The 27260-nt window shown below is 41.2% G+C and overlaps 1 protein-coding gene across 1 annotated transcript in view; it reads right to left on the bottom strand.

The window, feature by feature from the left end:
• EXOC4 (exocyst complex component 4) overlaps nucleotides 1–27260 on the bottom strand; it is a 718447-nt gene that overhangs the window by 61373 nt on the left and 629814 nt on the right. The gene's annotated exons all lie outside the window — the stretch shown is intronic.

Here is a 27260-nt window from a genome sequence, read left to right as displayed (position 1 = left end):
CCTTTTCCAAGTTAACTATCCCCAGTTTTTCAGCTATTCATATAATCAGAGTGAATTATTTTACAATTCTCATAATTTGCCAACAAAACCATTCCAATTGTTCTATGTCTCCCTTGAAATGTGGCACTCAGGGCCAAACATAATAAATACTACAGAGTGGGTCTGTCCTGTCTAGAGAGAATGATCAACTCCCTTGTTCTAGATGCTATGCTGCTTGCACATAAGCCTGAAATCTTCTTGCGGGGGGGGGGGAAGGGGGGTTAGAAGAGTGTGCTGTATTCTACTTTAACTCATACAGAGCTTACAGTCAGCTAAAAGCCCCCAAAGGTCTTTTTGGAAAATCTGATAGAGCTACCTTCTGTATCTCTATCAAGTAACTGATAAAATATTTAAGGCACTTGGACATTTTCTTCAGGAAAATACTGAATAGCAAAGATGTGAACTATATTTATATCTAGACTCCTGTTGCATATCCAGTTCCCCACAGTTTCTCAAAGATCACCAATAATTAACTTGGCAATTTCATTCAAATTTTTTTTAGTACTCTAGAGTTTCCAAGACTGGCTTTGAATCCTGTCTCCCCACTACTTACTCATTATGTGACCAAGAGCTAAATGCTTAAATTATGTCTGCCTCGGTTTCTCACTGTAAAATGGAGATAATACTACCTACACCATGGGGTTTTGGGGAGCATTAACTGGGTTAATGTGGGTAAAACACATAGAATAACAGCATATCAACCTCACTTAATATTAATACAAATAATAAGCAATTATTATTATTCCTTAGCATGTGATTTGTCCAGGTTAAGAGTCTTAAGCTTAATTATAGCGACAAAGTACTTAAAAGATAATTCCATCTTGAGATTCCATTATCAGTATTTTTTGCTTTTCCACCTGGAAATTCTTCTGTCAGAGAATGCAGAAGAATTCTGCAGGAAGAAGGGCACTTAGGGCACGTGAGATCTGGCAAAGCATCACTGACTAGCTCAGGAGGGGTTCACCTTGCAGGGTAGAGAGTCACAGGTGGCTGCAGCAGAGTCTACAGCCACAGGCTTTCAGAGCTGCATCTGTTTCTGGACTTTGCTAAGCCCAGAGAAGGGCCTAGAAAGACAGTCCAGCCTCATAAGGCCAAGTTCTCCTCTGGGAAACCAGACTTGAATAAATTAAGATTTATGGCAAAGATTAAACAAAAACCAAACAAATTCGGGCCAAGGGAACCGACCTGTAAGGAAGAATGAAATGTAACAGTGTAGGTTTAAAATTCCTACCAGCCTTGGCATCATTCAAGAGGCTCACTAACTCCATTGGCAGGAGAGTGGACACGTGGCATGGCTCCCCCTCTCCACGGTTAACACTGCCCAGCTTGTAGGATTGCGAGGTGAGATCAATGCCTTCATAATGTTTCCGTCTGGCAGGCCAGATGAAAGCAAGTATAAGTAACACTATTCTAATACTTCAAAGCATGTTAGGGCTTTTGAGCCCCTGGACTCTGCTGTTGAATGACACTAACTGTGGTTTGAGAGCTCTTTATGTGCCAGTGATGAGGGGCAGAAATCAGCCCCGAAGACAGCAGACTCATGGCTTAAGGTTCAAAGTCACCCCAATCTCCTAAACTCTATCAAAGACATTCAGGACAAATTCCACCGAGAAAGTTAAAAAAAAAAAAAAATCCGAGTTAATGGAAGATAAAGAGTCAAGATAAAACTTGGAATGAGTGAGGTAAAAGGAGGTTAGAAAAGCAGCACATTGCACATTTCGCTTGACTGTAATCTACAACAAAAACACAACATTTTAGTAAAGCAACATGAAAACTCATGCCCAGAATTCTATTGAAAAGCCAGCCTGTGAATTCCTGAGGGCTCACTGAAATTTACAAAGTTTTCTTAACAAGAAGGAATATACTGAGCAAAAAAATGCTGAGCATGGCAAACAAATACAACACAAAACAATGAACTCTCTCTTAAATGTCAAATGGAAACCTACAAAAGAGCAATGCTGACAGAATTGGCTTGGGATACAGTCGAGATAGGAGGTTACTGGACACACACCTGCACCATATCCTTTTAGAGGCTACGTGGTGGTTTATCTCAGGGATTGCTCTTTGTATCAGCAAAGCCCACATCTACTGGACTTTAAAAATATTAGTACTTATCATTTTATTAAGATACACACTTTGAGCTGTTCTGCTAATACTAGGGATGGGTCACATCCGATCGTTCATAATATCCTGTTCCTCTTATAACCACTGTATAAAAGCAGGCATCTTTGAGACTCCTAGCTAACTAATCGTGGCAATGGAACTGCGGCTTTCTGTACTAAACTGATTGCTCTACAGGAGGACGCTGAAGCTTGCTCTCTAGGGCAGGCACTGCTTATTAGGTGAACCAACACATATTTCCAATTCTCCCTTGCTCATGCTGCTACAGACTCCAGAAAGTTAAATGTTTGCATTCCCAGCCTTGCTCATAGCGAGAGGAGGCCACATGTCCCTATCCGCCCAAACAGATTCTTCTGTGGCAACTTGATCTAACCCCGGCTAATTCTGCAACTCATCTTTTGACAGGGAAACAAAAGTACGGATTGTTGCCGCTAAAATTTTCTGGATTTTAATCTCAAAAATGCCTTCAATATCACTTGTCCATCCTTCCCTAGTGCTTGGCTAGCTCCTTTTCCCCCCTCTCAGCAACTTTCCCCAAATCATGCTGCTTTGTCCTTCCTACTCTCTTGTCACTCTTCTCTTAAGGACCTCAGATTCTCATTAAGACTTCAAAGGAATCATCAACATTTGCTTTCTCTGTGGTCTTGCCATCTATTAACTCTTCCACATGCCATAATCCTTCTGCCTTCACCTCTTTATTAGAGCATTATTCTAATCATCACCAATGATATCCTAATTGCCAAATCCAATGGGTGCTTTACAGTCCTAATCTCAGAAAGGCCCTCTGCGACGTTCAACATGACTGGCATTTCCCTCTTAAAACTCCATTTTCTTTTGGCTTATATGGCACCCTACTCCTCTGGGTGTCCTTGAACCTCTCTGACATTGTTTTCACCCATTTCCTTCCCCGGACCCTCTTCCTTTAGCCCACGCATAAGTGCTGGGGTTCCCAGGACTTTTTTCTCCATTGGTCTCCCTTACTTGTCATTCTGTATGTTCTCTTTGAGTGAGCTCATCCATTTTCATGGTTTTTGCTATTATCTAGGGATTGAGGACCTCTAAACTTCATTTGGTCAACTGTGCAAGCTAGCCTTACCTGTACACCCCACAGGCATCTCAAATGCAAAGTGTTCTAAACTAAACTCATTATCTATCTTCAGCATCCGCTCTTTATCCTGGACTCCCTCTGCATCAGTGGTGTAGCAATCCAGGAATCTCAGCTGCAAGCTCGAGAGTAATTTTTGAGCCTCTCCCCTCCCTCACTCTCCTTGGCAAAGACTAATTTCTGCCAATTTCATTTCCTAAATGTCTCTTAATATCTTTTGTCTTCTCTGGATCTGCTGTGACTTTCTTGGTTTAGCCCTTGTCTCTGCCATGAACTACTACTGCAAGAGGAGGCCTCATGCCTGGCCCCTACCTTAATCCAATCCTCCATATTCAGCTCATTAAATGAGTTAGAGAGTCAGAGTTATTTATCAAAAACACAGATGAGACTTTGTTAATTTCTTGTAAAAATAACATCAGTGGTTCCCATTGCTTATGCGTTGAAGTCCAAGCTCCTTAGCAAGGCTTTCCATGATTTTTGGTTTCTGTCCAACACTGCAGTTTTTCTCCATTTCTCACCATTTTCTCCTTCCTCTCCAACTTCTCTCCGTTCCCTTCCCGGCCCATCAATCTGACACCTTTTTAAAGCCGATTCCCTAAACAGATTCTGCTGTTTCAGGATTCTATACCTTGGATGGTTCTTAATCCTCTTTCTAAGCTATTCATGCTTTCTGGTTCAGAAAGTGTTTCCTGGTTTTCCAGGCCAGGTCACTGGCATCTCTGGGTTTGTTTGTTGTTGTTGTTTTTTCCCCCACACAACTGTATTACAGTAGTTACCATATTCCATTGACATCTGTTTATCAGTACGTCTTCCTACAGATCATCAGCTCCTTCAGGGCAGGGATTACCTATATATGTATATCTATCTATACCAGTTGGAAGCATACAGGAGTTCCATCAATGCTTTTTTATTAAACAGAACAAATGATTTAATTAACCAATGTGACAACACAAAGAATTCACATAATAACAGATTGATGAAAATCAGGAACAAGAAGGCACAGCTTGCCATTTCCAACTGTAACTTTTTCCTTAGCTTCTTGAGTACATTCTGGGGACAGAGTGGGGATATGGAAGTAGTTCATGATAGCTGGTTTTCTGGGCTGTTCCGGAATCTTGCAGAAGTAGAGTCTAAAGGAATTCCGGTCAATCCCTACAGCCCCAGCACTCTCCTTATAAACTGTGTTGCCTTTAGAAGCCACTTTAATTTCCTGAATCCACCTTGTGGCAGCCAAGCCTTGGGGGTCCTCTCTTTTCCAAAGACATAAAATCCCTGGCATATCAAATAACCAGTATCTTTCAAGGAAAGCCAACATACTGTCATGGAGAAGCAATCAGCCTAGGACATTAGGATGTCTCAAGTGGTTCCACATCCTAATATTAACCAGACTGAAATGTGTTTAAGTCTTAAAATTAGTCAAAATTGGACTCATTCAGACCCAGAAGAGCATCTGTTTTCAAGGATGCAGCTGCTACACTTTCAACGGCAACTTACTGTGACTTCTTTAATTGATTCATAGGAGGATGTCCTTGTGCATCTGCAATATTATCTAAAATTGTTACAATATTAGCTTAGACTGGTATCAGCTGTCAGCAAAGTGATAAATTGAAAAGGGAAAGCTGGTTATCACAGCAGAAAAAGAAAGGTTAACTCTGTGAATTCAAACTTTTTAGAAGATGGAAAAAAGACAATGAAGAATGATCTCATGAGATTTTCTCACTTGAAAACATTTTAGAAGATCAAATTTTGGTACAATCATTATTTCTGACTCTTCTTGCTATTTGTACAGAGAAATGACAGACACCACATAATGATGTCTGCTTGAACCCGGGATAAATTTATTTAATTTCCAATCTTCAGTTTTCCTATTTAGAAAATTGGGCTAATAGCATCTTCCTACCTCCCAGGGCAGTGTGTTATTAGGTTCTGCAAATAATTTCTAGATCCTTCGATGTTGTTACGTGGCTGACATTTTTTAAAAATAGGAATGCCGATTAGGCCTGTGACATTAAGAACTCAAGGGGCTTACAGAGTCAGAGGGGGCTGGGACAGGAGACCGTCTCTCTAACTCTTCCCTCTCCCTAAATGCCTGGGGGATGTGCTACTACCGAGCCTAACACGGGGTAAGGATTGAAGGGTGTCAGACACTCTAACACTGCGGTTCCAAGGGTGGTTCAAGCGGTTCAATGCCGGCTAGTTCTGTCCTCAGTCTTCTCAATTCTCTGTACCACCATCCCTACCTTTTATTCATGTCCTGCAATTATTTGCAAACCTATATAAGCTAACCGGCCCTGACCCCAGTGCTTTGTACACAGTAGTCACTTTATAAGTGTTTCTTAAATAAATCACTTACCTATTTTTGAAACCGAGTGGCTTCTAGAACCAGGGGTGATCTTCACATGCTAGAGGCTCTACCATCTTCATAGTATTGAATTCGACTTATTTATTTATTTATTTGACAGAGAGAGAGAGAGAGAGAGAGAGAGAGAGAGAGAAAGAGAGCACAAGCAGGTGGAGCAGCAGAGGGAGAAGCATCCTCCCCACTGAGCAGGGAGCCGGATGAGGGACTCAGTCCCAGGACCGTGGGATCATGACCTGAGCTGAAGGCAGACACTTTACTGACTAAGTCACCCCGGTGTCCCGAATTAGAATTTTCTTAGGATAGAGGTGTCCTTTCCTTTTTTTTTTTTTTTAAAGATTTTATTTATTTATTTGACAGAGAGAGACAGCAAGAGAGGGAACACAAGCAGGGGGAGTGGGAGAGGGAGAAGCAGGCTTCCCGCCGAGCAGGGAGCCCGATGTGGGGCTCGATTCCAGGATCCTGGGATCATGACCTGAGCCGAAGGCAGACGCTTAACGACTGAGCCACCCAGGCGCCCCGGTGTCCTTTCTTTCTTAAGTCAATTACTCCAAACTCAAGTTTCATGGTGACTCTTTTTGATCATTCTTTCTTTCTCCTGAGACACATTTTTAACCCCTCGCTGTTCTTTACCAGCAGCCCCAGCTTTCCGCACTGTCATTTATTTATTTAGCAAGTCCTGTATTTTGGTCACCCCTTCCCACCCGCCAAACAATCCAGAACCTAATCTAAACTTCTTTTGCTATGTTTCTATATAAGGACCAGCCCTACGTAAGAAACATGTTTGGTAGATTCGCTTCAGTTTGCGTCCTATTTCAGAAGCAATGGCTCTTCTGCCCCTAAATAATACCTAGTTCTTTTCAGTCCAGATTTCCTTTTCACTGCCGCTTCTGGAAGGAAGCTCTCTTTTGTCGACTCTTACAGGGAAGAAGGATAAGTGGAAGGGATTTAAAAAAAAAAAAATTGGGGTGGTTAGAAATGGAAGAAATTCATCGTCAGGGAGGACAAAAGATCAAGAATGGAGGAACTGGAGCACAAAGTGAATGTGTCTTCTTTATGTTTGTTTTTTTAGGGTCTAATTACCTAATTGATATAAATTTATGGTAAAAAAAAAAAAAGTTCCCAGTGGGTACAGGAGGCAAAGACCTACTTTCTTTTCTGTGCTACCGTTTGTTATTTAAGTGATCACACGTTACACCTTTTCCTCCGTCAGTCACAGACTTATGGGCAACGTAACTTCATGTCCTTTGGAACGTCTCTCTTTCAATCCCTTCTCCCTCCCTTCCGAAATGTCTTATGTTACCCTAACTGCAGGCAGTGATGCTTTGGGGGAGAAAAGGTGTGTTTAGCCCACTCACTGCCCAGCCTAACGACACAGATGTTCAGTAACATTTAAGAATGTGGTATTATAAGGCAAAAAAATAAAGACCAACGATCAAACCTTTATAAAGAACTCGGTTTTAAGGATGTTGCTTAAGAGTAATTTTCATCTTTGTGAAACCATGCTCCTTCCAGCCGTTTCCCAGAGGACGAGAACTTACTCTTCCACTTATTATTACCTCTAGAGCACAATTCTTAACAACTGTCGGCCTCACTGTCCTCAGGTGTCTCCTCAGAGAGTTGCTGTGAGGACCAAATGGGGAGCACAGCCCTTCCCAGGGTGCCTGCCACAAAGCTAGGACCGTCCTTGGAACTCCAGCAACACTAGGCCTCCCTCTTCCTGTTCCGGTCTTGGCACGACTCACCTCGTGCTGTAGAGAGTCCCCAGTAGCTTGTGAGATCCGTGAGAACAAAAGCCATAACCCACTCTTCCTGGCGTCCCTCACAGTCCACCTCTTCCTCCCACTCTGCAGTAGTGCCTGTTGCACTGAATCGGCAGGTTAAGGACAAATCAAAGAATTCTGTATCTTTTTCTTTTTCTTTTTATTATAGCTCCACAGTGCCTTTAACCAAATGTCTTCCAAACAGCTTATTAGCTTGGAACATTATTCTGTTTCAGGGTAAGAAAATGAACCGACAGAAGGCCCATGAGTGAAATGGAAGAATTACTCCAAATATTGACCTATCTAGAGAAAACAAGGGAGATCCGTGTAAGGCTCATGGTGAAGAGCAAAACAAAAATAAGAACCAAGATTAAAAAAAAAAAAAAAGGACTGTTGTTCCCTTAGGCTACCACAGGATAAGGGACCAATTCTGAGCCACCAGGATAAACTACACACCCGCAGTGCTGTACAGGGAAGCTCACATCTAGTAACTCACGAAACAGTGCTTGACAGTAACAAGCCTGAGCAAGCCCCAGGTCCTCCAAGACGGCGAGCTTTAGACTCGACTTCTATACAGTGTAAACCAGCCCAGACACACTGGTTTTTACACCTTGTGAGTGACAGGACAGACCTCCGTCCCCTTCAGTCCTGGGGGGAGACATTAAGATTGATTTTTCCTTTATTCCGAATAATCCTCCCTGAGGCCTGGTAAAAACCCAATCATCTACTAAAAAGGCGTGTGGTGTGGCCAATTCAGCTCCTGCCGGATATGAAAGAGAAATGGAGGAAAAGCTAATGAACAGCTCCTGTCCTTGTGCTGAAAGGCACTATTGTGGGACTCCATTAGATTTCCGTGGACTTTGTAAGCCTTTTGTGTTTCTGTAAAGCCTTGCATCAAAAAAGCATCTTAAGGTGTTAACAAATACTTAGCCAGATATTTTACGTGAGTAAGCGACACAGATTTAAGTTTCAAAAGGATTTCAGAGGCAAAAATATTATGTAGCAAGGAGATAACATTTATTCATGTGTCAACAGGATCCTTCCAGCTTTAGGATTTGTAAATCTTCCAAAGAGCTTGCGGGGATGGCTCGTTCACTGTGTAAATTCGAAACATGAGGTCCATTTGCAAATGGTGAGACTGAACCAAACAGAAATAAAGCACGCTTCCTGACAGGACATGGCGAACGGCGAACGGCTACCACACGTGGAGACGGAGCTGAGGGAGTTAAACGGAAAGCCCTCTCTGGGGTCTCTCTTGCATGTGACTTCTCCCAGTGGCCTTTTCTCCTATGACATTCCTCTACAGGCAGCTGCATCATTCATACATTTGGACTTGAGGTAAAAAATAATCATCATCTTCTCGACCTAGAGCAGGTACAACTTTCACTTTTATCATCTTACCTACCTCAGAGGAGTCTGATGATTCAGTGAGAAAATACACAAAGGCTCAGAACAGTGTTGACACACAAGCCCTTAATACATGGCAACTACTATTACCATCACAACAACTACTAGTACTATTACTATTATTTATTCAATATTGATGTACTGAATGAATAAAGAGCAAACCCCAGGATCCCTCTCCTCCATCCATAGCTTTCAGTAGGCTTTGGAACAATTACACTAGCTTTATACAGTGAATGGCAAAACCTGATGAGCTATTATTAGTGCAGAACAAAACAGGTAGAATCCTAGAAGCATTGGTCACTCTGATCCTATTGCTGTGAGGACAACACATAGACAACTGACTTATCTGGAAGCCAGAGCTGACACTGCCACCAAGCACACAGACCAACACCGAGACTAGTTGTGTCGTCGGTGATGGCTCCCTCTGAAGCATGTTGGAAGTAAGAAATACAGAGAGGATGAACCTGCTAACACACGGGGCAGGATCTGCAGGTGTAAATCTTGCCGACAGAATTTCTCCTCAATGAGGACAAGGGTGGCCACTGCGTGCAGTAAAGGAAACAGTTAACCAAGTACCTCCCCTTTAATCTCTCTCGTGTCAGATTTTGCTTCTGTTGGCTAAATGGATGAGCTGGTGCCACACACATGTTGACTAATGCCTTGTGAAGGGCAATAATATACAGCCATATTTCTGTCTCTATACATTAGTAACACATGAACACTGTTCTCACACACATTCCAGCCTTGTCATATAATCCCTAGAATAATTAACAATCATATAGATGCTTCCAGAATCCACTGTCCTAAACATCAAAAGATTCATAATCTGTTTTTAGGCCAGTTAAGGGTAAGCTATGGATAGAAGCAATCATTTATCTACCAAGTGATTATATAATCTGAGGATACGTATTAACCTCACTCGAAATCCAAGTAACTTTCTCTAAGTAAAAGGACATAAGTGTTCTTATAGTAACTATGAACCCCATATTTTCTACCGTTACATAACAACATTTCTCTTGGACTGACCACCAAGTTTAGACTCAGAAAGTGGTGGCTAAATTCTGACTCAACCACATACTAACTGAATAACCTTGGGCAAAATTACAAAGACCTTGAACTGGGGTGACATCAGTTTCAGCCTCTGAGGGTCATCGTAAGGATTCAGGGTATAGAGAGCACATAAAGTATCTAGAACGATGCATGGCACATAGTAAGTGCTCAGTAAATCTCAGTTACTATTGCTGGACCCCTTGCTGGGAACTCTGGAAGACTGGGACTCTTAGACTCATCTCCTTAGTCATCAAAACACCTTGCAAAACACCGGCGAGCTGTGGGCTTAGTTGTTCATGCGTCTAAGGGACAGAAAGAAACCGATGTAGTAAGACATTGACATGTGTAAACTCCTGACATTCTGACCTTAAAATAAGGAATCAGAAAAGTAAGAGAACACTACAGAAATCTGGCAATGTTCGAGGCAGTTTAGGCAAATGGGAGAAAAAGGGACTACAAGTGGCGGTTTAAATTTTACCTTTTCATCTACAAAGCGAGAAGAAGGACTTTCTCCCGTTGTCAAGTCAATAAAAGAGGTGGCACTTCAGGAAGGCACAAGGAAGTGGAGCTTGCCTGGAAAGCAAGGAAGGACACCCGGAAGCAGCTTGGGAGGAGATGTAGTAGGTGTTCCTCATGTTATTTTGAGGAGGGAATGACAGGGAACTTTCCTTTCGAGGAAAGGATGTCTGTAGTGCTTGGTTCTTGAGCTAAGTGAACTTAGGCGTTATCTTAGCAATTCAAAAGGATATTCTACAAAGCTTGGAAATTGTGCTTTTGAGAGATCAGGTCTGCCTTACTCACGCAGGACTCGGAAGGTCGGATTTGTATTCTGAATCAGCATTTACTTCACGGTCACAGATTCCTTTGCCCCGGCCAAAAGGCACGATGAAGGCAGAGGAGTCGAAATGAACATGGGTGCGTGTCCATGTGGTATAGCTAAGCGGGTAGTGATCAGGAATCTATAGAGCCCTGACATTCTGACCTGAAGTGATCAAAACTGCTATTTTCACCTGAAGAGCCAGAAACCCTGCTATAAATTATTTCCATATGCACATAAAACACTAACAAGTCAGCTCTTCTGTGCAGGCTTAAAACAGCTCAACAGGGCTTATTTTGGAAAGATGTTTTTTATCTTTACTACCAGAGAGAGACTTGTCATTTTATTTTTTCTTGGGAATATGTTCCCCTTGATATTACCTTAGATTACATTTATTGTAGAAAGTGAGATGAGAAAATACACTTGTGCCCTGGTCCGTGGTCAACTCGGCATCATCCCCAACCCCTTTCCTGGAAGCTCAGGAACGAACTGTATTTTCCAACTGCTTGCCGGCAGGATTTTGGGTTTAGCCCCAGCCAGCAAGAGGCACTCCCAAAAGATGTGGAAGGCAAAGAGAGAGGGAAAGCATGCTCCTCCTCTTGCACTGGTAGAAAGATGCTCAGGCAGATGGCAAATAAGAGGGCTGCAGCTGTTTGCAGGAGAGCTCGGCGACAGCTGCTTCCTCCCAGCAGTTGGTGAAACCTCTGGTGCCTTCCCTCTATGTCCCCGTTTCCTGCAAGCCGGCAGCGACTTTCCTTGCTCTTTGCTTCCTTCCAGCTGTTTTCTAAGCGTTTAAAGCCCTTTTAAAAACACCTAATTCCTTGTATTAAATTCTCTCTTGCTTGAAATACCTGAAATGGTTTCTGTTTTCCCGACTGAGTCTGGACGAAGAAATAAATACAACCTTCTATGCACGAGATATTCCTGAGAACATCTGGAGCAGGAGGGAGTGGCATGAAGAGTCGCTAAGAATCTATCCCTGGGCTCCCCTTTCATGGAAGCTTGTGACCTCTAAGGCCAGGATGTGCAGAACGTGCTCAGCAGAGCTGCTAGTCTCCCCATCTCCAGTATCTCGGTTTCCACCAGCTCCCTTAATCAGAAAAGCTCCACTTTTATTTGTTACCTATTAAGATTTGGCAGTAAAAATCTGCTGAAAGAGCCATTTACAAACCACTGCCCTTGAAGAGGAGGGAGCTGGTCACAAGCAAACCATTTCCCGTTGTGACTCCAGCCTCCAGATACCAGCCAAAGTAGGGATAAAAGTCAAACGCTTAAAATACGGCACAGCTCCTAAAGACTGAGAATGAATGGCAGGAAAGTCTATATAAATATTTACTTAGAAATAAGTGACCAGCTTTCTCCTTATTATTTTAGTCACATGAATTCTAGTATCTTTTTTAAAAAATGTGTTTATTGAGTACTGAACAAATTATAAGTTGCTCTCATTTTGAACAAGACCTGCCAAGACTCCCTTGCAAAGTAGATTCAACCTTTCCTTTGGAAAATGTTTCACGGAACCAATGAGCTGTCCAACTTTTCAGAAAAGTGTACCATGGGCTTCTCTACTATTTTCTAAAGGAATCCCAGGTTAAAGATGTAGACTTCCACAAAGCTGACTTCTTAGAGAGGTCACTCCATTTGGAGCTGCTTTCAACGATTATATAAAAAACTTTAGCTTAATACTGAATTTTTTTTTAGAGAGAGAGAGAGAGAGCGCATGCATGTGCCCGTGAGTAGGGAGGGAGGAAGGGCAGAGAGGGGGAGAGAGAGAGAGAATCTTAAGCAGGCTCCACGTTCAGCATGGAGCCCCACTGATCTCACCACCCTGAGATTATGACCTGAGCTGAAATCAAGAGTCGTACTATTAACCAAAAGAGCCACCCAGGCGCCCCAATACTGAATTTATCTTCTAAAACAACTCCGTGTTTGTGAGCACACTAAGCATGTAAGAACTTCCAGGCTCCACAGTTCGGATCACTGGCCCTTAGACAGGTTAAAGTCATGAAATTTAGAAGGAACCATCTACTGACCACTAAAAGCATGAATCTCTTTGTTCTTAGGCTCATTCATCAGAAATGTTTAGTTTAAAAAAGTGGGTACTCATCATTTTTTACATCTTTCTCTGCTGGACTAAGTAGAATTTTATTTTCAGAGAAACAATAAAATGACATTGGTAAATCTTGGTTTGGTAAGACACAAGAGCTAAAATGAAAATATATTCACATTCATTTGGAAATTAAACATACACATTGAGATTATAGCAAAACTTGGTCTCTGTCTGCTAATTTTATGGCTATATGCACAGTGCCCCTGTTCCCTTCACTACACACCTGGGGGCCCTTGGGCAGCGAGGACCCTTTTCTTTTCCTCTTGTGAACCCACGGTGGCTTCTGCCTCTCCCCACATTCCTCTCTGGGTGCCAACAATCATATTTGTTCTTGGGATCATGGTGAAACTTAAGTCTATAGTTTCTAGAATTTTTTCAGATTTCCCTGTTTTGAGAATAGGAATACATGCTGTAATCTGGTGTTATGTCACCTTTCACATGTTCTACATTTTCCCAAATTCAGCAAATTTCCTGAGTACCCCAAGATAATCTATTTGAATTCTACTTTAAAATAGCCACAGGCCATCGGATGTTTTCCTCACACTTGTTTCTTACTATGACTTGTCTTCCATCTTTTCATTTGAAAAATGGTCCCCTTTCTAAATAAAACAGAAACAAAAGAAGAGTGGTTCTGCCTTCTATTAGCATCACCTTTACCATTTTGCCAATTGTGGGCCCAGCCATTTCCTGTTCTGTGTCTAAATACAGCTAAATTTTATTGCCTTCAGCATCTCTAACGACCATCAAGTGATTCTGGGTGCCTGCTACCCTGACACTTTACCTAAGGCTCACCTTACATCTTCTCTGCCTACTGTGCACTCATTCTTTCATTCTTGTGTCCTTCCCTGTGGGCTCATCAGAGAGCTCTTTGGAGGCGAGACCACAGTGCCGTGATTAAAAGTCCAGACTGGAAGCAAACTGGGTAAGTTCAAATTCTGGCTCCACCACTGACTGTTTAATAGCTATGTGCCATTGGGTAAGTTATTTTACCTCTCTGTGCCTCAGTTTCCCAGTATGTAAAAATAGAGATAATCATGGTATTTGCTTCATGGGGGTATTGTGAACATTAAATGAGAGAGAGTGTGTGTGTTTAATAATATACCCTAGCATAGAGTATGTTTGATGTTATTTCTTGTTGAAATGATTTAGCCCTTTATGGTGCAAATTTTATGTTGTATCATCTCCTACAAATATGAACTATGTTCTCTTTGATAGGTTCTAACCATGGGATCACAGCAATATTTTTTCTAAATGTCTGAAAATTTAACTTTGTGAAAATGATACATCTGGCCATGCCTGGTGTTTATTTACTGTGCAAACTCCAGTATGATATGGTAACATTCTCCAAAGACTATTATAATTTTCACTTTCCCACTGAATTCTTCCTTTTGGTCATAATTACATACAGAATATTGAGTCTCCACGTTTTTTTTCCCTCTTGGGAAGAAAAGTCATTCAAAAAACAACTCGAGAACTTAATTCTCATCCTATTTTAGCTGAATTAGACTTTTGGAAACTACTTGAAACCTCCCATCACTGCTGCCACCATGTCACTTTCATCATTTTATCCAGAAAGCACCATTCAGAGCCTGCATTTCACTGAGTGGACTGTAGTATACTTTCTACAAGTAAGTATACTACAGTATACTTACAGTATACTTACTTGCTTCTACAGAACTCAAAATAAACATATGGGATTGTCTACAGAGTTTTAATTTCCTTCAGTGCTACAAACGGTCCATTTTGCACTCTGCCATTATTTTAGGTGAAGGCACTGTATATAAAACAAAGATTTGTTTGCTAATTACTAATAAGTAATTAGCAAAATCAGTAGTACAGTCAATTCTCAATAAAAATTGTACAGGATCCTGTATTTTACTTTTTTTTAGGATCTCATATTTTAATTTTAGTTATCAGCATCATCCTCTTTCTTCATTAAACCACTCACAAGAATTACTACTAAGTTGAGTTACTTTAGGGGCATTCAGATGTTTACTGCCTAGGGTGGGCATGACCTCCGAGTCCTGCTCGGTTATTTATCTTGTAATTATTATAACATGTTTATAATTCCATATGCTAACCCATAAGCAGAATTCCTGGTTCACTCCATCTCCCAACATGGCACAAATGCAGGGCAGGAGACAAATGACTTTTGAATCAGTCCATTTTGCTGCTTCTAGACTAATATCTAAGGTTAGATTTGTGTATCAGAGATCAAAAACCACTAATATAATTGTCTCTATACTGAAAATAATTTCTATGACTCATTCAATTGAGTATATCTAAGGAGAATTTTTTTTACAATAACGTTCTAGTTCAACTACTAAATTTGGATAGTTTCCTTTATTTGCTCATATTTATGTTGAGCTGTACTATACATCTGTGATGTGCAGGTACCATTTCTTTCTTTCTTTTTTTTTTTAATTTTTATTTATTTATTTGACAGAGAGAGAGAGACAGCGAGAGCAGGAACACAAGCAGGGGGAGTGGGAGAGGCAGAAGCAGGCTTCCCGTGGAGCAGGGAGCCCGATGTGGGACTCGATCCCAGGACCCCGGGGACCATGACCTGAGCCGAAGGCAGACGCTTAACGACTGAGCCACCCAGGCGCCCCTGTGCAGGTACCATTTCATTTTAATGAGCATCACTCCAGCATATGGCTCTATTGGCAGAGCTAATTCCTTATCCCAGCACAGGGCTTGGCACAGGCACAGTCCACCAGTTGCACAGACAAGGAATCTGGAAAGACTTTTGACGTCTGTATCCTGCACTGCCTATATTGAATTAGCGAGGAATGTCTGCTGATCATTCTTCCCTCGTATCTCCGAAACCATCCCCACTGCCTCCATCTTGGTGCGGTCCTCCACCATTCATCACCCGTGTTGGCATAGCAGGTTTCTAACTAATCTCTTTGCCTCAAGACTTATTCCTCTCCGATTTAGCCTCCTAGAGTCCTGCGGAAGAAATCACTCCAAAATACCATTTGAACATGTTTCTCTTATGTCTAAAAATCTTTCAATGGCTTGGCCTTACCTTTCAAATTACATCTCAACTGGTCCTTGCCCACATCTCCAGCTTCATTGCTTGGGGCTCCCCGACCATGAACCTTATGCGCCAGCCCCAGTGAACACATGAATTACCCTGAATTCACCTCTTTTCTTTCACTTCATAGCCTTTTCTCCTCCCCTCCTCTTCCCTTTTTTGGTTTCTCCTCCATAAAATGCCCTCTATCCTCTCTTTGCCTGGTGAATTACTTTTTAAAGATCCAGATCAGCTGCCCCCTTCTCCAGAGGCCTTCTCTGATACTTATATTCTCCCTTAAAACATGCTTCCTGCATTCCCATTGTATGTTGTGTTTACTCCATAGTTGCCCAATCACAATATAGTGTAATTACTTTCGTGCCTGTCTTTTCCATGACCTAGAAATCCCCTGCAGGCAGAAGGTGGGTCTTGTTTACTCATGGCCCTGAGGCCTAGCATATAGCTGTATTATTTGTTAAGCCGAGCTGATCCACAAATATTTACTGAACGAGTATCCTCTCTGATGGCCCCATGAGACAGTGCTGCACTGATTTAGTTTAATGTCTATTGGATAAATTCAACAGAACACATGATTTATGAATTCTTCTCTATGCCTATAACCAGTGTGGCTCTCCAGCTGATTGACCATGTGTCTTTTGTCTCCTCAGTAGGGGATGTCTACTGGAGATGAATGGAGAGGAAAGCAGCTGGTCAAGTTGGAGAGTGAAACAGGACAGTCAGAGGACAAAGGCAAAAACAAACGAAAGCCAAACTGACTTTTCTAGCACCACTTTCAGGTACTTCCTCATTCTCTGCAACTCAAAGAATCCATAACACAAAAAATTACCCCCAAAATCCCTTCAGACAGTGAAAATCTCTGTTTCTGCATTTATAGTGTTCATCTGAGTTGCTTTATTTAAACATAAAGACTTGAAAATAATGCTCCCTCTGCACGTCCTACCACAGTACACTTTCCAACATGCTTTGAACTTAATGAAGCAATTTTGGTATTTCAAAGTTTGTTAAAATGTCACATCTGTTTTTATTAGATAAGGAAGCAACTTAAATGATAAGGAAGAGAAGTAAAGGACTTTTTAATCCAGGAAATAGGACACATGCCCAAGAATCGCCCGAACAGATTTTCAGAAAAAAAGAAATAAACCCCCTCACATGAATAGCTGGTAAAAACTGCCATATGAGAAAGCAGAAATCATTGTTAGAGTGGACACATGAATCAACAGTGAGGGGTGCTGCAAGAATGTATGAGAAGGAAAAAGCTAGAGAAGCCGAGTAACATTTCTGAAGTTTAATGGAAAGTCATGTGGCTCCCAGATCAATGCCCCAGCTCTGCCACTGGCTAAGCCTAGATCATACTTTTTTTTCCATCTGTAAAATGGGAATAAAAAGATGCTAGCTTTCTTCTTCTTATTTCATAAGTTACTTCTTTATTTAGATAAGTCTGGACCGTGGCTGTGGGGATTAACCAAAGGATGACTACAGTAGGAGTCACAGATGTATAGTGAGAGAGGGTTTCTGCTGGGGACGCGACAGGAAAGAGGGAAGGGAAGTAAATACAAAATGGATGGAATGACCTCTTGGGTAACCCTGGAGTGCTCATTTCAGTGAAGAGAGGAGGGATGCCCAATGAAGCTCGGAAAGGGATGTCAACTCATCTGAGATGAGCTGTGATGAGCGGGCCTGACTGCGTTCGCGCCCATCAGCTCAGTAAACACTAATGATGAAGAGAGTGCAGACTGCCACTGGTAATAAAAAGCCAGCTAAACACTCTATTAGTTTTTCATTTTGTGAATGAATGTCCTTCATGGAGTGTGTACACTAACCAGTAATGAATTGCTCCTTAGAACTGGGGTACTCCTCTTTGCTTCTGAAAGAAGGCATAAATTTCACATGGAAATCAGCACTTTTAAGGAGGCAATAACTCCTTTAGAAGGTTTGTTTTCAATTAGTTTCTACACACATCCTGCTTTAAGAAAATTTGCCTCTTTTCAATGAACCGTCCATCCTTCCCTATAAAGATTAAAGAAAAAAGAGGCAAAATGGTCTTCCATAAGATTTTATAGATAAATAGATGGCTCTGATTTACCTAAGAGCCCATGTATAAACTGGGAATATTTAAGAAAACCAACAACTCTCAAGCCCTATTAGTCTTCCATAACGATAAAGCGAAATCAATCTCTAGTAAGTCAAGTCTTGCACATTAAGCCCGATGATTAGGTTTCCTCCATTCACCAAGGCCCTGTGAACCTTATCTACCCCCGCAGAATTAGAAAGTCAGGCCCGGGCTTCTGAGACACATAATCGTATTTCACTTCCCTGGGTTTAAAACCGCTATAGCCCACGAAGGACTCTGTGGTGAGGGCTGAGGTTCTCTTTTCAGCCTTTAACCAGCCTGTGAGTTTTTCAACTAGAAGACATTTCTTAAAAGAGAAGGGTCTGGGGAAGGCCCTTGGAACCTTCTGGTGGTGGGTGTGTGCGCCCTATGGTTGATAATCCTGACCCAGTGAAGCATATGCTCATACAACAAAACCGAGGAAAAGCCCGAGAGAAAAATACAGTTGTTTCTTCAACTGAGTTGGCTTTCTTTTTAATATAAAAAGTTAATTTCAGGGAGATTGCGTACTGACATAAACAACTAGATGAGGAGCCAGGAGGTCTGAATTCCATGACTGGTTCTTTTGCTGATTTTCTAAAGAGGGCTTTGGATTTATTTTCTTCTCTGAGATTTATATACTGCTTGTTTTCCTAAGAACTTGAAGTTCCTTCTCAGATATTACCTTATATTAGTCTTAGAGATTTTAAAAGATATATTACATACATAATAAAAACCTCCTAAAATATATGCTGCTATTTCTAAACTAACATTCTTAACATTCATCCCTTCAAATCTAACCTATGGCTTTGTTGTTTTCTCCATAATCTTCAGCAGAAGCCCCTGTATTGATTTGACTGGGCGTCCGTATTCATGTCCGATGTAGATAATGGCCCCACTAGGCTATAAGGCCCCAAATGACCTGGGCCTTGTATCTTCCGTTCACCACTGAATTGACTTGCCTAACCCCACCCTGGGCACAGAGCAGGGTGAATGAGTGAGGTGACAGAATGAATGAAGGGACACATAACCTTTCTTGCTTGGTGTCAATTTCATCCTCCTCTTTGTCTTCACGGGGGTTCTCATCTCTTTCTTTTTTGATGCTTTTAGTGTTATGGATTCCTCTCTAATAATTTAAGTATAAAATCAATCCTTCCCTCAAATCCTTGACAGTAATCATCCCACAGTTTGGTGCCCACAACATTTATTATTTGTCCCTTTTTTCCCCCACCCCTTGCCTTACTCGTCAGACAACCCTCCTGAACTCCAGCATTTCTTTCGTCCCTGGACTGTCTCTAGTCTGAAAAGAAGTTCCTAAAAGCTCCCAATTCCTGTGTTCTCCTATGGAGTGTATTTTGTAGTTTATTGTACCACAACGGCACTTAAGTGAGGCTGATGGTTTTTCTCGTTGCTCAATTAGCATTTATAAAACACTTAAGTATACTTTAAAATGTCCTCTAAAACTCAAAGACATTCATAGAGTTGGTTTTTTTTTTTTTTTAAATTCTGAGCTTTTCAAAGTGCTGAGCCCTTTAAATATGGCAGTCAGTTCCCCACAAAAAATAGGAGCCCCATGCCAATCATTCTGTGATAGCTGACAGAGAGTGAGTACAACTTCAGGGAGTGACTAGCTGGGGTCCCAGGCTGCTGCGCGCCTTCCCCTGGGAGCTGGCTCTTTGTTTTTCGAATGCCTGCCACCCTAGCATCTCAGAGCCATCCCTACATGGACAGCATGTGAAAACATATTGAAATCCTCCTCAGATCACAATACATCTGTTCTAAGAGGCTGGATGAGAGATGCCAGGGGAACATTAACTCAGAATTTCCTAACTCAAGTGCAATTAAAATCTCAGCCACAGTGAAGAATTAATGTAGCCCTTTGCATTTGAAATACATATTTTAATTAAATGACACCCATCTGCAGAATATGAGACTGCATTTTTCTTGAGGATTTCAAATGATATAATCTGTTCCTATGAAGCATAAATGGCTTGGTTCATGTTTCCAGAAACCTCAGAAGAATTATATAGCTCTGGCATCAGCACATGTGGTGACACTCAACTTTGCTTCAATTTAAATGTTTAACTTGCATGGTAAGTGTTGTTTGTGTGATAAGATTTAGACTGTGTATAAAAGTGACAAAAAATAAGAGCACAGCCCTTTAAATGTCTTGCATCATTTCTGCAGCGAGTCTGTTCCAGCGAGAACGCCAGGGTCAAGGGCAGTGCATCTCTGCCCTGGCTAGAGCTGTGTAGCCACGGTGATAAGCTTTTAACTCATTTCACCTAATGAGAAACTTCCTGTAAGGTGAAAGATATGCTTAATGGGCCCAACGACTGAAAAAACAGACAGGACAGCTACCTGGGAGCGGCACAAATCCATGTGACAGAAATGATTTCCGGTTGGTGTTAAGTTTCAGGAAACCGAACCACCCTAACCGGAAGTAGACAGCAAATGCTTCCCTTTCTCTTTAGCATGGTTATTTAGTATCTCTGCTCCCTGTGGCTGTTTCACCTGTAAGTCTACATTAAGGAAGGTCTTCAAGATAGAGCCCCTAGAGAGGGCAGGACGGAACGTGGATTCCGGACCTGGCTGAGGCACCCCGCTGCTGTGTGACCTCGTTTGGCTCGCAGTTTTCCTCGCAGTTTTCCTGTCCATAAACTGCCTCCCACCTGGTTGGTGTAGAACCAATGCCAGTTGTTACTGCAGGTGAAGAGGCAGGTCTGGGACTCACACCGTCCTAAGTTCTAGTCCTGGCTTTGCCACTTGCTTCCTGCGTGATTTTAGAGAAGTTGCTCCATCTTTTGAACCTTACTTTTGTCAACTAAAAATTGAGATGATAATACTTATTATATGTTTCCTATCGCTGCTTTGACAAATTACTATAGATGTAGTAGTTTAAAACAATACACACTTATTATCTTAAGAGTTCTGGAGAGTAGAAGTCTGACATGGGCCTCCCTGGGCTAAAACTGAGGCATCAGAGGCTGTGGGGTGAATTCACTTCCTGGTCAGTGTGAGCTCCTAGAGGCTGTCCACATTCTGTGGGTTGTGGCCCTTTCCTCCATCTTTAAAGCCAGCAATGGAAGGGCGAGTCCTCACAGGGCATCACTCCGACCTCTCATCTCTCTTGCCTTCACTTTTAAGGACCCTTGTAGTGACACTGGGCCCACATGGATTATGCAGGATAATTTCCCTACTGCAAGTTGAGCTGAGTTGCAATTTTAATTCCCCTTTGCTGAACATACTTGCAGGTTCTGGGGATTAGATGTCAACACCTTTTGGGGGCTACATTCTGCCAACCACACTTAGCTTCAAAGCACTATAATAATTAAGAGAGAATGTTCTAAAACTCCCGGTATAGTGCCATGTGCATAGTTAAGTTCTCAGTAAATGGCAGTGTTCATCATTGGAGCTGCCTAGTTGACTAAGGTCCTGTCAATCTTGGAAGTTCTGTTACCTTATAAGAGAGTGAAATGTTTTCCTAATAGCTTTATGTTTTTTATCATAAAGAAGCAGGTTCCAAGTTCTGATCATATATCTGTAAACATTTGTCTGTTAATGGCCAGAATATTGTTAACAGCATAATATCTGACTTTCTACTTAATCTGTTGGTAGAAATTTAAGGCAAGTTAAATCTTCTGGTGTGATTATTATACTCCTAGGAGGATCTGCCTCAAAAACTCAGATAGCTTGTGGAAATATCTTAATAGTGAATTGCTTATATTATTACTTACGGGGGTATAATGTTGTAGCTCCAAATATTAAACACACTTGAGTTATTTTACCAGTTTTTCTCATGTATATTTATTTATGCATGCACATATAATATAAAGGCTTTAATATTTCATTATATGTAAAACTTAGTAAATTATCAGGGCTCTACTATTTCTTTTGTAAGTAGCTGAGAAACAGAATCCAGTTGTGTCTACTCTCTGTTAGGCATCCTGTTGGTTGTAGCAGTCTGATAGCCCTACGAAACCAGAAAACATCTTAAGATAGTGTGTCCATAAGCAAGGCAGAATATAGGGAGGCCACCTGAGATCTTATTAAATATTAGATAGGAGAGCTCTTATTATCTCATCTAAACACAAGCAAATAAATTATGCTGGTATGATTCGGGTTTGGTGGTCAGTACTAGGAATGAGGGCAGACTACAGTTACTCTCATCCTCAGTTTCACAGGAGAAACTGGAAGTCCAGATTCCAACAGACATTTGGAAAGTCTGTTTTTCTCTAGTTCCTGGATGTCAGGAAGACTGGAATTTTATGGACAACAGGTTCTTCCTTGACTGGGTCTACCTAACGTTTTCATGCAGGACTGTAAATTATTTATTACAATTGATCATAAACTCAAAAGTGAAGACCCACGGAGGACTTCTACTACTATAATCACTTTTTAATTGTAATCAAAGCTAGAGATGCCCATAAAGAGTCATTTTTATAAGCTTTTTCACAAGGCAACCACTTTCAGCTCTTTAGTTGATTTCCACAGTTCTCAGCCCTCTATAGTTAAAGAACTTGTCCACTTTGCTGCTCCTTGATTTTCCACTTCTCGGTGTTTGTTGCCCTCCCACTAGCAAGATGAGGACTTAGCTCCCTCCACATATGCACACTCTTCCCACTGCTTTCTTGCTACTGCTGCGTCTTAGCTTTGGCGAGATCCGTATGTCACGTTGACGTTATTCTAAGTGCCCCTGACATCTACGGCTGTGGAGTATGCCTTCCTAGTTTTCCCACCTTGAACCACAGGCTTGTTTCCTCTGGTGCTAATAATGGCCTTGTTACTTATTCGTTTGCTTAGTTTCTTATGTACTCAGGGATCATTCAACCCCGAACACGTCCCTGATCAAACAAGTTCTTCTCTCCAAAGAGAATAAATCCAAACACACTGGGTATTCTATCAGTATCATCTTCCTGAACAGATGTCTCCTGAGACCTTCTGAATGTTTCATCTCTGGGCCAGTTACTCCTTAGGCCTGTTGCATAGCTGCCCTCCTTGGTATCTCCTGTCATTACCACGTTGGGGTTCTTTCTCTGTGTTAATGATCTCTGCTGCTTCTCACCACGCCTTCCTATCTTTATGTAAACTCTTCAACTTTGGTAGATTCTGAAGAAGGCTGAATGGAAAATATGTTTTTTGAGATCTTAGATATGCCTGAAATGCTTTTGTTCTTCCCTCACACCAAACTGACAGTTTGGTTGGGTACCAGATTCTAGGTTGGAAATAGTTTTTCTTAGAATCTAAAAGGTATTTTTCTATTATCGTCTAGCTTCCAGTGTTACTTCTGAGGAGTCATTGCTTTTCTGCTTCTTGATTTTTTTCTATAAACTGCTCCCCCACCCCCTTTTCTTCCCTGGACAGTGTAGGGTTTTCTCTTTATTCTGAGGGTTCTGCAATTTTGTGATGACTGCTTTGGTAGGAGGAACCTAGCTCTGTTTTCATCCATTAAGAGACTCTGGTCTTGTCCAATTTGAAAATCAATGTTTTTTCCTTTGGGAGGTTTTTTTCATTTTTCTTTGATGTTTCTTTTTATTTCTCTCCTCTCTCTGTGGCCCTGTTATTCAGTTGTTGGACATACTGGACTGATCCTTGAGTCCTTTCTATTTTTGCCTAGTTTCTATTTGTCTTTATGTTGTCTTTTTTCTTTCTTTTTTTTTTTTGGTATTTCTTCAACTCTAACTTTTCTTCTAGTTCGGGACTATGATTTTCACTTGTTTTTATTTCTGTGAGTTCTTTTGTGTTCTTTGAATGTTCCTTTCACATAGGGTACTACTTTTGTCATAGATGCAGTATCTTCTCTTCCTTCTTCTTCTGGGATACTAACTATGGGGGGTGTAAGTGCTTTTTTCCCCTGGATAATCCTTGTTTCCTCTGAGTTATGTTTTTTGTTTATTTTGGTCTCTGTGTTTCATATTATCTGGTTTCCTCAAATGTCTCCTGTTACTGGCTGTGTGATCATATTTAAGTGGGACTGATTGAAGTTTTGCGTCTGTGGAGCTGGAGCCTGTGGACTGTGGTCATCGTGGTAGGTGATCTGGTTGGTCTGCTTCATTGGGGAACTATGGATGTTGGTGTCTTTGGGTTTGGTTCTTGTTTTTCTTCTCTTGGGCTGCTGAGATTCTTCAAAGACTTTCCAGTCTCTTCTCTGAAGTTGTATACCCGGCTGCTAGCCAATCGGGGAAAGGCGGCAGGTCTCAACAGTCATTTATGGGAACTGTGAATTAGCTGCCCTAATTTCAAGATGGTAGCCCCACATTCAACTATGACTTATGTCCTGCAGTCCAAGGAATCTCTATTTTACCATTTTTAGAAAACAAACCTCCAGTGCTCTGTTATGATTCGATAGGAGCAATGCCACAGCTACGTGAAAGAGGGGAGAGAATCTGAGAGTAAATGTCTCACAAACAGCTTTCAGCAAGTCTTCCTGTTTTCAGCCCCATCTTCATTCCTTCTTTCAGAGGTAGTTAGCTACACCATTTTTTTTTTTTTTTTAACGTTAAGTTGTATAACTTCTTGGTGTACTCACTACTGGTTCAGAAATTAGCTTTCTTGGATTTTCTCTTCTCCTGTTGTCTTTGTTCCTGTGGACTTATACCTTTAAAATTCCCCTTTGCTTTGTTTCAGTAGAACAATGGAAGAAGGACAGATAAATGTGTATGCTCATCCATCACCTTTTTTTTTTTTCACAATTATTTAAAGTTCATACTAAGTGACAATTATTAACTTTATCATTCTATTGCCATGTGGTTGGACCTGGAGTGTATTTTACTCAGAATGGCCTTCTTCCACTTCCCCCAATCTACAGATCCATCAAATTTGCTAAACATCCCTCCTAAATTTTAAAATTCTATGCCAGTGTCTTCCTTGGCAAACTGCATGCCTGGGTGTATCAAAGCGATATTTTATGTAAGATGGGAGCATCACAATTATCACTGTTATCCTTCCTACCTCAATGTCTTGAGAAGAAATCTGCTAGGAACAACATAAAAGATAGAGGTGGCAGCTTTTATTGATTCTTCATAGCCTCTGACTCTGTGGACATGAACGATTCATAGTTATGTCTATGAGTTGAGTTCAACACTGATCTCCAGTTACAGCATCAAGTTTAGAAGGTGCTCTGGTTAGAGCAGAAGGTGGAAAGCCTAGAACTCTGCTTGCTCAGGACCCCTCCAAACTGTCTGGAAATCACTGCTCTACGGCAAAAAAAACTGGGGGGCCTAAATCAACAATTTATTAGTCTACTGGAGTAAACCTAGACTTGTTTTCTGAGGAGGATTTTGACTTGGCCTATAGCTTCTCCTTTAGCCCAACTCCAGACAGGTTTTTTTCATTGGCTTTCACAAATGTTTACTGGGTCGATGCCACAATATTGCCCTAGTGAGAGAGGCTATTCTTGTTTATATTACAGCATTAACTATAGTCCATATCGTATTATTTTAGATGTACTCTCATGGTAAGTAAATGTTAGAAATAAAAACTAGGGAGTTATTGGGATTGTAGGGGTAGCAGGTGGGGAGGAAGTTCTCTCTGAGACTGCTGCATAGGGGACTGTGTTCTTGGAGTCATCCAGATAGAAATATATACTACCCCACCAGAAATAATAGTATTAATGAAGGTTAAGGTCGATTTTTTTTTTTGTCCATTTACGTTAATTGAAACAATCCACATTTTTTTTTCAGCCCCTTCTATGTACTGGTACCATATTAGTTAGTATAAACAGGAAAGAAACCAAGTCCATACTGTCAAAGTCCATACTTTCAAAGTCTGGTTGGCAAGGTAGATATAGAAACAGATAAATAGCACAATAAGTGTGCAAAATGCTAGAGATAGCTCTTGGGTATGACAGAGCTCAGATGAAGGTTACTTAAGTCAGTCTGAAAGGGCCCACAAAAGTTTGTGGAAGTGGTGATGCTTAAGCCGAATTTTAAAGGAGGAATGGGTGAAGGAGAATGGGAAAAGGCAGGAGAATGGGCATTAAGTTCAGAGGAGACAGCTTGAATAAAGATAAGGGACTGAGAAATGGCATGACATTACAGGAAAATTAAGGGCAGTTTGGTGTTCATAAAAGCAGAGATACAGATTGTGAAGAACATTCTAGGTCATGTTAAGGATCTTGGACCTTGCCCACAGGATGACGAGAAGCCACTGTAGCAAGCTCTATGGTCAGATTTGCCTTTAGACAGATCACTTTGGTACAGCAGTTGTATCACAGGAGGAGAAGAATGGAAGCAGGCTACTGAGAGGATTCGGGTGAGAAACAATGGAGGTGTCAATTAGGGCAGTGGCAGTACGGATGAAGAAGAAATGACAGATGTCGAAATATTTAGGAAGTAAAATCAGCAGATCTTCATAGCAACTATCAAAAATAGGCATTATTATTATACCTAATTTAGAGATGAGATAATTGAAACTCACAGAAATTGAAAATCATGTCGCATATGCCGTAACCAGAAATAACAATGTTTCTATGGGGGAAATGCATTCAGAGTTTTTAAAAAGAACTTCTGGATCACAACACATGCATCAGTTGGTGAGCGAATATTTGTGCCAAAACAGGTACTGAAGGAAAGATTAAGGAAAGGAAAGACCAGTCAAAGTAGAAGGTCAGAAGGAACATTTTCAGTAAGTAAAATTCACATTTAGCAAGGGATAAAAATAGGTATGTAATTAAATACCTTGCTTGAATTAAGGACATTAGAGTCTAAAAATACGTGAAAATCCAAAGGTAACTGTACTGTTTAATCTTAGGAGAAATTCTTAATGGAGATAAAAAGACTTGAAAGGAACCTTCCTATGCTCTGTAAGATAACTACTACTATCAGTGCTTGAAAGGAGAGGAAGGAAGAAAGGGAATGGGAGTACCCGCAGATATAAGAAAAAGGGCTGGCTCATGTAGACACAGATTTACCAGGCAGTTCAGCAATAGAAAGGTAGCAGATTTCAGGATCTCAGGGCAAGCACTTTGTTAATTTAATTTAATTTGGTGAAATATTTACTGAGTACCTGCTATGTTCAAGGAGCTATGGCTGAACGGGTTCTATTATTGATACTGATAATTATACCGGCCTTGTCAACGTCTGTATCAGCACAAAGAACTCACTGGGCCCTGTGTGGCTCACCCAGGTTGGCCGTGGTTTCTACCTGCTGCTTTGGTTTATAATACGAGCCGATGTGGAGCAGTTGATGAGGGAAAGCAGTCTTAGTGCGAGCTGATTTGGCAGTGGTGGCTGGGTTGTTAACTAATTCACATAACTAATTCAGTGTGGAAAGTAGGAAATCAAGTGAATTGCAACATGGGTAATTGACCCCTAATGAATTCAAGCTAAATAGTTATTTTCACTATTCTGATTTCTCAGTATA

Source organism: Zalophus californianus, chromosome 12, assembly GCF_009762305.2.
Source record: "Zalophus californianus isolate mZalCal1 chromosome 12, mZalCal1.pri.v2, whole genome shotgun sequence".
Lineage (NCBI taxonomy): Eukaryota > Metazoa > Chordata > Mammalia > Carnivora > Otariidae > Zalophus > Zalophus californianus.
Note: the sequence above shows the minus strand (reverse complement) of the source record. Positions and strands in the feature narration are given on the sequence as shown.